The sequence below is a fragment of the Aythya ferina genome (assembly GCF_964211825.1).
Source record: "Aythya ferina genome assembly, chromosome: 6".
Classification (NCBI taxonomy): Eukaryota; Metazoa; Chordata; class Aves; order Anseriformes; family Anatidae; genus Aythya; species Aythya ferina.
In genome coordinates, this window is record NC_140303.1 from 29,108,473 (window position 1) to 29,122,456 (window position 13,984).

Here is a 13,984-nt window from a genome sequence, read left to right on the forward strand (position 1 = left end):
TATCTTTCTCCTTTTTCAATAGAAAAAAAAGGTCCGGTAATACCACTTCAGAAGAAATTCACTGGTGACTGCAAATCGTACAGGTAACATGGAGACCAGAAGGCTGCCCACCCAAGTAAAACCACTACACCTTCCTCAGAATGAAAGTTGACTTTCAAATGAGAAAATCATGGACATTCTGATCTACACTGGACTGAAAAAAAAAAAAAAAAGAAACAACAAAAAAAAAGAAACATAATATGATCAACATGCTAATATTAGAACAAGAATTATTACCAATATTATTTGTTCCTATTATTATAGAGCTGAATAATGTACCAAAAAAAATAAATCTCAAAAAGGTTTCTATCATCAATATATTCCATCTGCAAGGAGTAAATTTGCTTAGTTATTGCTTTAGAGCTCCAGGTTGGTAAGATTTTCCTAATGTGCTTTGATGCTGGAGAAGTCATCCTCCCTACCTGTTAGCTATCCAATCTTTTCTTGCCTAGTCTATATGGCAGCGTTTTAAACTGGCAGAACAGTATAAGATTCAGTGTGTGTGTGAGAAATATCACAGCTCCAGCCCAGCTTGGATGTCTTTAAAAGCCAGTGTGTACAGCACTCCATTGATCTCATTACCATCAATCAGTTCTGTTATGGTGCAGTCTAGAAGTTTTGGCTGAGCACGGGGCTGTTATTTCTCCATGCACTGTGTGAGCATGGAAGAGACGGTCCGCACTTTAAAAAGTTTAGTGTTTAGATAGAAAAGGCAGACAAGATGAGAGAGGAAGCAAAGACATAACCAGATTTAATTTATCCAAAGTGTTGTTCATGACTGGGGTCTGGGTCTGAACCTAGAACCAAGATCTCTTGACTTACTTTGATGTCCTATCTACTTGTACACATTCCTTCTAAATTATCCATGCAGCTTTGTTCCACATTTTTTCACACTGGTGTACTCTGTATGAATATATGCTTTATTCATTGCTCAGACTGTTTTCTAATGAAGAAAGCTGCTTTTCTCATACATTGAGATATATTAGGTTAGACTCTCCATCTCAGCTGGCATCCTTAGGATTTTCCACTTCTTTTTCTTCTCTGTATATAACACTTCTATCTATCAGCATGTCTCTTTGCCAACTAATGTCCAAAGATTATTTTAAAAGCCTGACCTGCCAAGCAGCTGTTCCCTGTGCTGCTGAACAACAATTTAAAATCTCAAGTGACATAGACAACAAGCAGGAATCATCTGCCTAAAACTCTGACCCAGAGGCACTTTCATAGCATTGAACTCATGTTTATGCAAATGCACAACTGTTACTGCAAGTATGAAATAATTATTCCTCTTCTTATCAATATTGTTTCTGTTTCTGCCAACTAGTGGGCAGACACCATAGCAGTTTTAAGTCAATTACCTAGTCCTTGTAGCTGATTTCTGAATGAAATACGTTTATATCCCTTATAACGTGCAAAAAATGAAGTGTCATGATCAGTAGAATGATTACTCAGAATCCTCTGAGTTTGTATATTTCTCTTAGTAATGTGCAAGATTTTTTTTTTTTTAAACCTTGTTCTAGGTGAACGTCTGGACCTAATTCCAAGATGACACACAGAGGAACAGACAGGTGTCATTCTTTTGATAGTAAACTCGGGCTGGTTGGAGTAGCCACTGGCAATATGGAATAAGTTTTGTTGGTGGCTTCAAAATCACAGAAACGATGCAAAAATTAAGTTAATTGAAGTTATTGGGATATCATTGAATGAAATGGCAGAGCTTTGGGTGGGTCAAGATGACAAAATTGTGTTTGCAAAGTAATCCAGCCAGTGATTTTATTTCCTGAGGAGAAACACTAAATGCTCACAGATTTAAATAAATAAATTGTAGGTAGCTGCATGCCTAATTCCCCACACAATTGACTGGAAATGCACCCCCTAGGAGCTGAATTGGTAAGTACCTGTCAAATTCTGCTTTAGTGTTGTTGTGTTTTTTTTTTTTTTTTTTTTTTTTTTTTCATGCAAATATAATCCTAGGCAATAAATCAGATCCTCAGTGTGCAGTTTTCTTAAGTATATGTCTGGTGTCATTAAACAAACAAAAAAGTAACATACCAAGTTAGAAGAATGAAGTAAAGAACACTACTTTGCTTTAAGAACACTGTAGAATTTGAAACAGCAGTTAACAACCTACTTCCCTTCAATGAGTAAATACTCTTACAGACGTTGTTGACCTGACTGGTGTCTTTTTTTTTTTTTTTTTTCTTTTGCCTCCCTGTGGCTTTAAACTTCTAACTTTTTTAATCACTCATTTTATTTTATTTATTTATTTATAGATGTTTTTACACAATGGATGAAGTCTAATGAATAAGATCATGGCTAGCTTTATGACCCATTATGACAATGATCAGATCTTCTCATACTCCTGAACCTGTGTTTTCCCCCCGATAGTCTGATTGTCTTATGTAATTACAACATCTCTGGAGAAGAGATGGCCAACAATAGGTATCGTTGAACCAAGGCAGGACTTGGCTTTACTTGAAGCCTGTAGGTGCTGATGCAATACCAAAGCATCAGATCTTAGGGAAGAACCATAACAACACTTACAATTGAAACTGGAAATCACAATGCAGAAGATTTAATGACTTTTCTGATGTGAAATCATTATGAAGTCAGTGGCAAAAACTTGAGGAGAGAGTTTAAACAAACATAGACAAGTTCTTTGATATCAGCAAAAACTTCAGAGAAGCTTGAAGTAATTGTTTTCTTATTTTAGCATACTTCTTTGGGAGAGATCTTGCCAGGTCAGGATGTAAAAACCTTTAATTGCTAGGTATACTAGTCAGGGTTGTGCCCACCTATTAATCTTCTGAAATGCTGTTTATATACCAATGCTTCATGGATTCAGGGATAATAATAAAAGAAATGCCATCCACTATCATAAAAATGATTGAATTTTTAGATCAAAGTTTTTGTCAAGTATTCTGCATAAAATAGTACTTTTTCAGACTCAGCTATCCTGGATCAGGCATTTGGTATGTATGTGTATTCTCTCATTGTTTAACCAAAAGGTAAAACAGGGGTTTCACATTAGGTTTGCATACAATTTAACCCACAGAGCTATCAAGTCAACAGAATTTTCAGAAACAAATGCTAACACTTGTCCATGATCAAGTTGTATGAAGTTCGAGGTATGTTGGTTGCACCTACAATTTTTTTTTTTATTTTTAATTTTGTTTTTATTTTTTTTTAATTTTTAATTTTGTTTATTTATTTATTTATTTATTTATTTATATATATTTTTGTCTGTGTTATGTAGCATTTAGATTTGACAGTCACAAAGAGGCTGTAATTTCCTTTTCTGCCCTGTTCTCATCAACACCATATTTGAATGTCTTCCTGAAATATGTAATATAACCAGCAGGTCTAATGTTTTCATGGATTTGTCTATTCTTTTAACTTCTGCCTGTAAGTAGAAGATCATCCAGGTACACATTTGGAGGTCATCTAGTCCAGCTTCCTTGAAGTGGAAATAGTGCCAACACTGAAGCATTGTTTTGTCCACACCTAGTTTTGAAAATGTCCAAGAATGGAGATTTCACAGTTTGTCTGGACAACCTGTTGCAGTGTGGCAGTGGTTTTCTAAGAGAAATTTGTTGTTGTTGTTGTTTTGTTTTGTTTTGTTTTTCTGAATGTCCAGCGTGAAGATTGCAAGCTGCACTTTGGCTGTTGCCCCTTGTTACACTGTCTGATGCTACTTAGCACTATTTGTCTCCCTCAGGCTTGTAACCACCCTTTAAGCAGTAACAGATTTCTGTGAGTTGCCTCTCAGCTTTCCCTTTTCTAGGCTAATCAAGCCCAATATCACTAACCTCTCCTTGTTGATCATATTGTCTGTGCCCCACTGCTGTGGTTGCTGTCTGCTCAATTCTCCCCAGTTTCTTCAGTTCTACTGTGAGCTATGAGGACCAAAAGTATGCAGAGTAGTCCAGCTGGGACCTCACCACTACCGTGTCTACAGATGAAGAGAGAAAGAGAATATATCTGTGCCCATGTATTGTTATAGTACAAAAGACAAGATCAAAAAAGCACCTTCCCTTTAGAAAGAAGGTGGTGAATTTTAGACTTGCTTTGTAGCTCTAATGTAAACAAATTCTAAAGCATAAGGTTGTCCCTGATAGCATTTGTCCTGTTCTTAAGGAGGCTTACCTGAATTCTGTTGTTGTAGAGTAGCCAAGATGGCCATGATTTGTCTCCCCAGTACATTTGTCAAACTTGTAAAAAGATTCAAAGACAGCTGAAGGTCATGACTGTAAATTCAAGACAGATCTTTACTTGCTGCAAATACACCCCAGTTTATTAAGTGCCTGCCCAGTGATTTACCATGTAAATAAAAGCTATTAAAGGGTTTGCTTTTACATTTTGAGACTTACCAGGAAAACAAGAAAAAAAAAAAGTATTAACTTTTCAGGAACTCTTATTACATATGGCTTGCTAAAATGCATGAATTAATGGCAATCACAACAGAAGTCAGAATGACACAAACGCATCTGAGTTCAGGAGCTCGTATTGACAAAGGTAATCACCTGTAATTATCACTATATACAAAAAGTGTGTTAACATTTATATTTTCTTGTCTCCTCCTATGGTTCAAAGTTGTTATAGAAAAGGTCTATAGTGATGGATGAGATGCAAGTATTTGGCCTTACTGGGAGCATTGCCCTTCCCTCTGGGCTTCTCATTCTCTCTTTAATATACAATTCATTTATTACCTGGACTTGAATTCTACTCACTGGAGAATCACCAAGGTTAGGTTTATTCTGCCATTTGTAATTCAGTAGGTTTAATATTATTACGCTGAATGAGCTGACCAGGGAGATTAGAAAAAAAATTTTCCCCTCCTCTCCCTGCTCCCATTACATGTGGTGCCATTAAATACAGAACCTTTCAGAACAGATCATTGCTTGTTTGATGCAGTGGATGGAAATTCTCATTTCAATCGGGTATTGAACCTTCAAAGGAAAGGATGATCGGGAGGAATGGGAGAAACCTTGATATATCAAAGCAAGGCCTTAACTAATAAACACAATTCCAACCCAGGGCTTATCCCACATATAAAACATGTGAACTGTAATTGTAAATGTAAAACATGTAATTGGTGTTCATAAGGCTATTTTATATGCAACACAAAACTGGTTACTTTTATACCCATTTAAGGTATATTTTCATCATGAATCACAAATAAATAGTTTTTCTTCTCATGAATTCAAAAGAGATTTGTAGTTTTTGTCCTGTACTTTGGCACAGAAAATTGACACCTCTTTGGAACTGCCGGTGTTATAATCGGTAGAAAGACCCTAGACACCATGAATCTTCCTCAGGACACTTAATTGGTTTTGTCTGTCCTCTGTATTTCCAGCCCAGCTACTCGAGAACAAATTAAAAAATCTACTTTCTCTCTCTATATGGAAATTTGCTTCAGAGAAATCAAGAAGAAACTTGCTGCTGTCTTCAGAGTACTTTTGGGTTGTGTCCGGTCCCACAGGGTTATTTTCTTGGACAACCTTTGGAGCATACAGATAGAGATTCTCCTAGGCACCACAACAGCAGAAAGCTGTTGTGTAAGCCAAACAAAAAAGCTTGTTTCTTAATTTTCTTTATTACCCATAGCTTCCTTAAGACTATAGAGAAGGAAAAAATGCCCCAAATTTGATCAACCTGTGTTCCAGGTCCTTTTAAAAATTTTCTTTTACATGTAAGAAAAAAATTCTGTATGCCCCTTACATACACACAAGGTAAATGTCAATGGGAAGGCAATACCTGAATGTCATGGCAAAACTATTATGCTAAGTCACAATTAAACAGATCCTTAGTTAACGTTAACTGAGTTTCAAAGATAGGTACAGCTTTGGAGGAAAAGTAATAGTTTATAAAGACTGTATATTTTGAGGATACTGGATTGACCTGGAGAACTTCTAAGCAAAGAAGAAAATATTTTGTGGATGTCAAGGTCAGCATTAATGGAAGCATGTAAGTGCAGAGCATCAATAACTTCATATATTATTAATGTGGAAAAATAATAAAGGAACACCAAGGATAGGCTTTGAAAGTGAGTATGGGGAGATTTTTCCTATATGAAATGGGAAAAGGAGTCATAGACAAGAGGTACTATGACAGAGGTGGTTGGTCCAAGCAGTAGATATTGTTCTAGCAACATTATCACTGGCCTGAAAAGCAGAGAAAAAGAGGCTTATCAAAGCCTGTACAGAAAAGGTTCTGTTTTCAAGTTGCTATTGCTCCATTATCCTGTTGGCTCTGGGTCAGTTTTTGCTATCCATGAGAAGCAATGGCTATTGGATGCATTCCAGGTTGGTGCTTCTGTAATTGCAGCAGAGCAGTGAAAATAGAATGAAAGAAAGAAAAATTGATTACAACCTGAAGGCTGGATATACAAAGCTGACAGAAAATGGGATGTTCACACTTCCTAACTTTTAGATTAAGAAGTCTAAGTCCCAGCTAGGAAAAAAAAGGTTCTTGGAGAGTCAGTGGACCTCTACAGCTTTCTTCAAATGTTGATTCACAGAACCTGAGTCAGGTTCCTATTTGTTTTGCTGTGTCGAGAAATCTTTGACTAGCTAAGAAGTCTACTGGTCTTATAGGTTGGTGATGTGAACTTGTCTTTGTTCAAGCCTCTGTTTCAGGCATCATCCATAGGTAAATGGTTTCCATTCAAATCAGATGTTATTTACTCTATTTTCTTTCCTCTCAGTGTAGAAGAAAAGAGAATTTGTAGAATGCACTTTGTCTTACTAAATTAGTAGAATAGCTGCAAAAGCAGTTTTATTGGGAGATTCAGACATTGATTTGCAAGAAAACCACGCAGATTAATGTATGAACAGCATACACTAAAAAGAATGAAAACAGGCACAGAAAATATTTCCCTCCTGGCTATTTTTGGACAATTATCTCTTTTACTCCAAACAATATTCTATGAGATGTATCTTTCTCACAGTGACATGAAGTGTTATACTGGCATAAGCTATTTTATCTTATTAGTCTGGCTCTACACCAGAGTAAATGAGAGCAGAATTTGGACCTATATTATTTTGAATGTTATTCATTAAAATTTAATGAATAACAACACCCCTGTCTCCCCTCCCCCAAATATTAATTACATGAAAGATCATGAGACTACCATCCGTCTCTGTTTTTCTCCTTCTAGCTATTTAATTAGTTATACAGAGAGAAATTCTCTAGTAGGATAGCCTGAGAAAGGCGATAACCTGGTGGCTAGGATATGTCTTTCTGGTGTGAAAAACCTACATTTGAATTCCTATCATGCACAAAGTAAAACAACTCTAACAGACTTGAGCAGATGCTACTTCACCTTTAAAATATTCAGAATTATCCTGACTGACAAAGGGTCAATTTAAAAACAGCTGTTAGGGTGAAAGGCAATTATTGATGGACTCAAATTTGAGTATTCTGATTTTTTTTGAAAGACCTATAATCCGTAGAAAAAATAATTATGGTTTGTTTTTGACATGATGCTAGGAAAAAGAGTTGCTTGTTGTAATACATAGTTCCTAAATTCGACTAGATTTGAGTTATCTATCCTTTGCTTATAGAAATCTGCTAAAAGCTACAGAGCAAAGGTGATTTTCTTATGACGTCATATTATGGGACTCAGTTTTGGAGAGGAAAAGATACAGGGAAACGTAGTTGAACATTTCACTAACTAACTAATTTTCTAACTGAAACCAGGACAATATGAGCTAAAAAAGAAAAAAAAAAGTGGATATACAGAAAAAGTGGATATACAGTAGTGAAAGGCTAGCTGACTGCTTTGGAGTCACAAGACTCAGAAAAGCCCTTTTTATTAAGAAAAATAATCCCATTTTATTGTATTTCAGAATCCCATCATCCCTCACAGTTTCCTACCTTGTCCTCTTTATAAGCATTCCCAATGTTATTAAAACAATCAAAATAATGAACTGCTTTATTGAAGTTAGTGCAAAAACTCCACAGGACTGGTGACCAGTGTGTGGGTACTGAGTCCCAGGGTGCGGCAGATAGATTCAGTTCTGTTGCAGAGGGTGGATGACACTGGCCTCTAAGGCAGAATTCAGTGTGACTCTGCAGCAATACAGAAGACTGAAATATCAGAAAAGGACAAGATTGGTGTCCCATAATGTGTGACTTAGCTCAGGATTCAAAAGACTAACCTAAGGGGAGAGGCTGTACCTCCAAATACCATTAGCTGCGCCAGTGTTAGCCAGGCCACTGGCAATGGTGTATCACATAGATGTTTCTGGAAGCACTCAGAGATGATGCATCCTTTATGCTTTGTTGTGCCCCAGACAAGTCCTTGCCAGGTGACCTGATTGCAGGTGGTCCATCATACCTGAAGAGAGACAGATGGGAACTGGCTGCCAAAGGGATTAAGCTGCCTTCACAGCCCCACTCCCTGCTTGGCTTTGAAGAACTGCCAGTGACTTAAGGCCCCTTCAGATGTGCTTTAAATGCTCCCACTGTTCACTAATACTACAGATAGGAAAGCATCTTCTGCCTACCTCTGCTGGCTGAGAACAGAAGCTAGCACTTTGGTCATGAATCACTGCAATCCAATAGACTTGCTGAATAATTCCAAGGAGCTCCTTTCCTTCAGCGTCTACACAGTCTTCTGCAGCTTCACCTAACATAATTCTGTGGGTCACAGGGAGAGCTTGTCTCTTAAAAGGAGTATTTATGAGCTGGACACATTGATAAACATGAAGCTGGCTCATGCTCAGACATTTAAACTCAACAAAGCTGAATGACACCTGCCTGTAGACACGTCCCTTCTGATGCCAACTTAAAGAAGTCAGTTTTTGTAATTTCTTGCTATACCTTTTTCTTTTGTCCCTTTATCTATCTAAATATATCACCCCATCATTAATGCCAGTATTCTACTCCACTATCCATCCCAAGACTAACGAGAAAGCTGGTGGAGAGAACAGAAGAGAAAAAGAAGAGAAAAGGGGGAAGAAGGAGAGGGGAGGGGAGGGGAGGAGAGGAGAGGAGAGGAGAGGAGAGGAGAGGAGAGGAGAGGAGAGGAGAGGAGAGGAGAGGAGAGGAGAGGAGAGGAGAGGAGAGGAGAGGAGAGGAGAGGAGAGGAGAGGAGAGGAGAGGAGAGGAGAGGAGAGGAGAGGAGAGGAGAGGAGAGGAGAGGAGAGGAGAGGAGAGGAGAGGAGAGGAGAAGAGAGGAGAGGAGAAGCTTCTGTTCTATTTTTATGGTTCTGCATTTATTTTAAAAAATGTGTTTTCTCTCATTAATATTATTTGAAACTCAGAAAACAGAACACTCAACATTAATGCAGCAGAAATGAAATGAAATCAAAACAAAACAAAACAAAAAAGTGAATAACATTAGCTAGTTCATGGAATAAGAAATATGACATTATTATGAAGGTGTAAAAGAAAAAAAAATAATAATGGATGCTAAATCACAGTTTTTCAGAACAAAAAAATGCTCAGTGTTCTAGCATCAGGCAACAAGATAGTGCTCTGTTAGATGTTTTGCAAAAGTTTATATTCAGATTATGCAGAATATATGCAACACTCACATCATAATTTTGAATATGAGATTAATATAAGCATTCCTTCTCCAATGGTAAGCTTCCATTTGAAAAACTGATTGCTAAAGAAAAAACGTGCAAATAGTAAATGATTATTAAAATGTGACCAATAGTTTTACATTTCTCTCACCAAAAATAGTAAAAGGTCACTTTAGTCTACTTTGTTGGGTTATTGGTGGAATAGGTTCCTTTTGCATTGTATCCACATCAGCACAGATCAAAGCCGTCTTTCAAATAAATTCTAAGTCCAGGAAACAGAAAAAATAATTTTAGCACTGCCATTAAATGATTTTGTTAATTAATCTTAAAACAATCCTGCAACAGAAATGCAGGATTGGGGCCTCTGATGTTGGTATGCAGTAGACACAGATTATACAACTTTGTCAATTGAGTTTGATAATACCATTAATTGCTAAAGGTAATCTCTGCTTACAAATAGACAAATGCTTCTCACTCAGATTCATAGTAGTGCATGTATAGGACCAAGAATGATTTTTTATGGATTCCAGTATAATCAGAAAAAAAATCCAGAGTAGATTTAGTCTGTTCAGTGGACTAACAATTGTGTTGAAGTGAAATTTGTTTATGTGTTGCTGATAAGAACAGTTTTGGCAAATTTTGCGTAATTTTCTGACTAAAACATTTTGATGAAGCACTCAATGTATCTGGTTCTTTTCTACCAAACGTACATTCATCAAAATGCCTTACTCTGAGGCTTGTGCTTTTCTGTTCTGCTCTGCTCTGCTGCTCATTGTATTGCTGGAGTTCAGCAAATGTCTACATGAGCAGATCAAAGTGTAATCTTGGCTTTCGTTGCTTCTCTGTGGTTTCTGGTGCTTATGTTAATCCTACTTAAACTAAGTGGTCAGAGATTTGGGAGATTTGAAATACAAAATAGATTCTAACCTTGAGATGGATTAGGGTTGTCAGATGACACAGAACTGTCATGTAGGACTAACATTATGAAAACAAGAGCTGAAAATACTGTTTTAGTGTAGCTGACAACCGGGATTTATCTGAAAAGAGATGTGGATGCCTTTGATTAAAGCAGCTCCTTAGTGAATATGTAGCCTGAATGCCTTGCAAGGTTATTGATTATGTATCTTGTGTTAAAGATACAGCTTTTTCTCCAGGAGAATTTTTATTTATTTATTTATTTTTCCATCTAGTAAACACAATCCTTCTGAACATGGATACATTGTTTCACAAAAACACTTTATTTTTTATGATAAGGAAAGGATTAACTTGCATTATAATTGCATATCTATGATTTTTTCTTCAGGAAGTCTGCTTCTCTTGCAAGTTATTTTCAAACAATAATGAAGCCTCATAGCTAAAACTCATTTAAAAGAATCCAATGGGGCAATCTGCTAAGCCTCCCAAAGGGGAGATCACACTGAATTTGCTCTTTTGGTTCTGTTAGAGAACAGGGACACCTTGACAATATAGGCTATGGGTCTAATTTATATCTGAATTAGTGATCAGAGGGTAGTCTGTAGCCAGATGTTATTCTGTGGCTGGTCAGCAGAGACCACAACTGAGAAAAAGGGTTTGCGAGTCTTTCAAAAATATTTCCAGACTTTTTTAAAAAAAAAAAAAAAAAATCTCTCAATGTTTTTCAGTTTTTATCAGTCAGTTTTTAACACTTTTTTTTTTTTTTTGAATAACATCACATTTTGACATGAAATTTTTTCCTGTTGCCAATAGTTACAATATCCTTTAGAGTAGAACTAAGTGGTTTGGCCATATCCACAAGTAGTAGAAATCAGTAACCACCACTGGCTTAATCCTCTAATGCAAGGTTGGGCAATTGTCATTTTCCTTGCAGTTCTCCTCAGAAATAAGAAGTATGTGACAGCTAACACAGTGATCCCCATGTCCCTCTCTTTCCCAGTTTGTACCACAGTAGCACCTATGAGCCTACGAAACTATATAAACACTGATCAAGAGAGTGATTACTCTTCCAAAGACTGTACAATTGGCATGAATTTGGATTAAATGGTCCCCCCTATGACCACACTTAACCTGCCTTCAGTTTGGAATTCATGGGCTCAAAGGGGTAAATTTGGGGTGTAGAGGTGAGGCAGGGAGAATTTGCATTAGTTGTCTTAGCACAGATCTGGCTGAAGAGCAGATATTTAAAAAAAAATCATTACTCTTAAAAATGGTGTAAGGAAGTGCAAAGGTACACTGGAGCACCCATCTATCCCTGCTTTTTTTCTTCCTTTTTTTTTTTTTTTTGTTTGTTTGTTTTAGTAGACACTGTGAAGTAAGTTCTTGGAAGGAAGAACTACAGTAGAGGCCAATTCCCTGTGACTTTAGTCGTGCTTGCATTTTTCTATGCTAGATACACACTTTTGTCCAAATCATTTTTTTTTTTTTTTTCTGAGAAGCTGAATCCAAGCATAGCTGTTTTTTTGATATAAAACAAATGAAACCAATCTACAACTGGCCTTTTGTACTAGGAGCATTATTATGTTTGAGAGTAAAATCCAGTCCACACTTTTTTAATATGGCTTTCTCTTCAGGAACCAGATCTAATAAAATGTGACAAACCAATATCTGCAGAGGGTCTTCCCATGCTCCTTACTCTCTGCAGCTTTCAAGAACAGCAGCAATATGTTCTTCAGGCTTGCTGCTGCTGTATAGCTAGGTTCAGGAAGCAGAAGGAAAAAAAAAACTTCAAGATGAAGAAAGGATCTACTTACAGAAACCAAAAATGCAAGCTTCCTAGAACAGAGGATATTAGTGATGGAGTTATCTCCAGTCTTACGAAGGACAGAGTTAGCAAAGGAAACACCTGGAGACAAGACAGAGGCCCTGAACACCCCACACTTCTGTATCTGCTGCAGCAAATTACCTTTTCCAAATGTGAACAACCCCCGCTTCCAGCTCATGCTTTGGGACAGCAGCTGGTATCTGCTCGCCTTCCACCCCATAAGAGCAAAGTACAATGTGGGAACACAAGGACTAAAGTTGCCTTCTGGGGATGTTGTGCACACCACTAGATTGGTCTAAGTTTGGTGGGTGAACAAAGAGTTGGAAATGACAAGACAAAGTAGAATAATATATGGGGAAGTAGAATAATATGTATAATATGTATAATATAATATAATATAATATAATATAATATAATAATTATAATATAATATAATATATATAATAATATATAATATTATTATAATTATAATTATAAAATTATAATTATAATATAATATATATATAATAATATATAATATATATAATAATTATATATATTATTATATATAATATATGCTATATATAATAATATAATATATATAAAAGGGAAATTATTTTTAAATGCATTTCCAGATATTCTTTGAGAAATAATTTTTGTTTCTAATTTTTAACTTTTGTTACTTACCAGCATTCTTTATGGAAACCTTCTTTTGGATGAATAAACAGTAAGTTGGAAACACTTCTCTTGTTTGTGAAATGCAAGTGAAATGTATCCTTAGTTCCTGGCACAGATCTGAAAGAAGAACTGTATCGGGTAAGTAACAATGCTAAAAAGACAACTGTCTTTATTGATCCTACTGCTCTTCTTATACAGACTACAGGAACAAAAAGGATTTAAATCATGTTTGCTAACACATTAATAACCTGTAAGCATCTGTTATCGCCTCATGTAGACAAAGAAAATCATCCTGGAAAAGATGTAAAGTGGTCACGATCAATTAGGCAACAGATTTACACTCATGGAGGTTCAGAACCAAACACTTCCCAATTTAACATAAGAAATATCAATATGGTAAAAGAAAAATAAATCTAAATTATTTTATAATGATAAAAATTCTTTTATGTTAACTGAGCTGACAGCTGGAGCAATCATAGTTTCAGGACCAAACATCATGTTCCTCTGAAAATTTGGGCAAGCTGTCAATACTTTCATTCTTTATTTCTTCATTTTTCAAGTTTAAATAATAACAGCTTTCAAATGTGAATGAACTAGTCAAATACTAGTTACACTTCATACACTTGGAAACTAAACCAACAATTAAGGATGTTTTCCAAAGATCACCTAAGTCAGTGGAGATTGCTACTGGCTGCCTGCAAGAAAAAAATAATTCCATCTTGTGAGTCAGACTTCATTAAAAATGAATACAATTTCCACTATACTTGTGAATAACATATCCTTTCCCTGAATTAGGATATATCAGCAAGCAATTCATGGAAAGAGATTGTGCCTTTTTAGAAAATTTATTTACATGTCCTTCAGCTAACTCTGCTTATAAGGACTAATTACTTAACTTGCTTTGAGGATGAATAGCTTGGTAAAAGGTATTGTTAATTGTCACAGCTAAATATTTTTGCCTGTTATTCATGTGATAGAACATACTGAATTCTAGTTCTTAAAAAAAAAGAAAAAA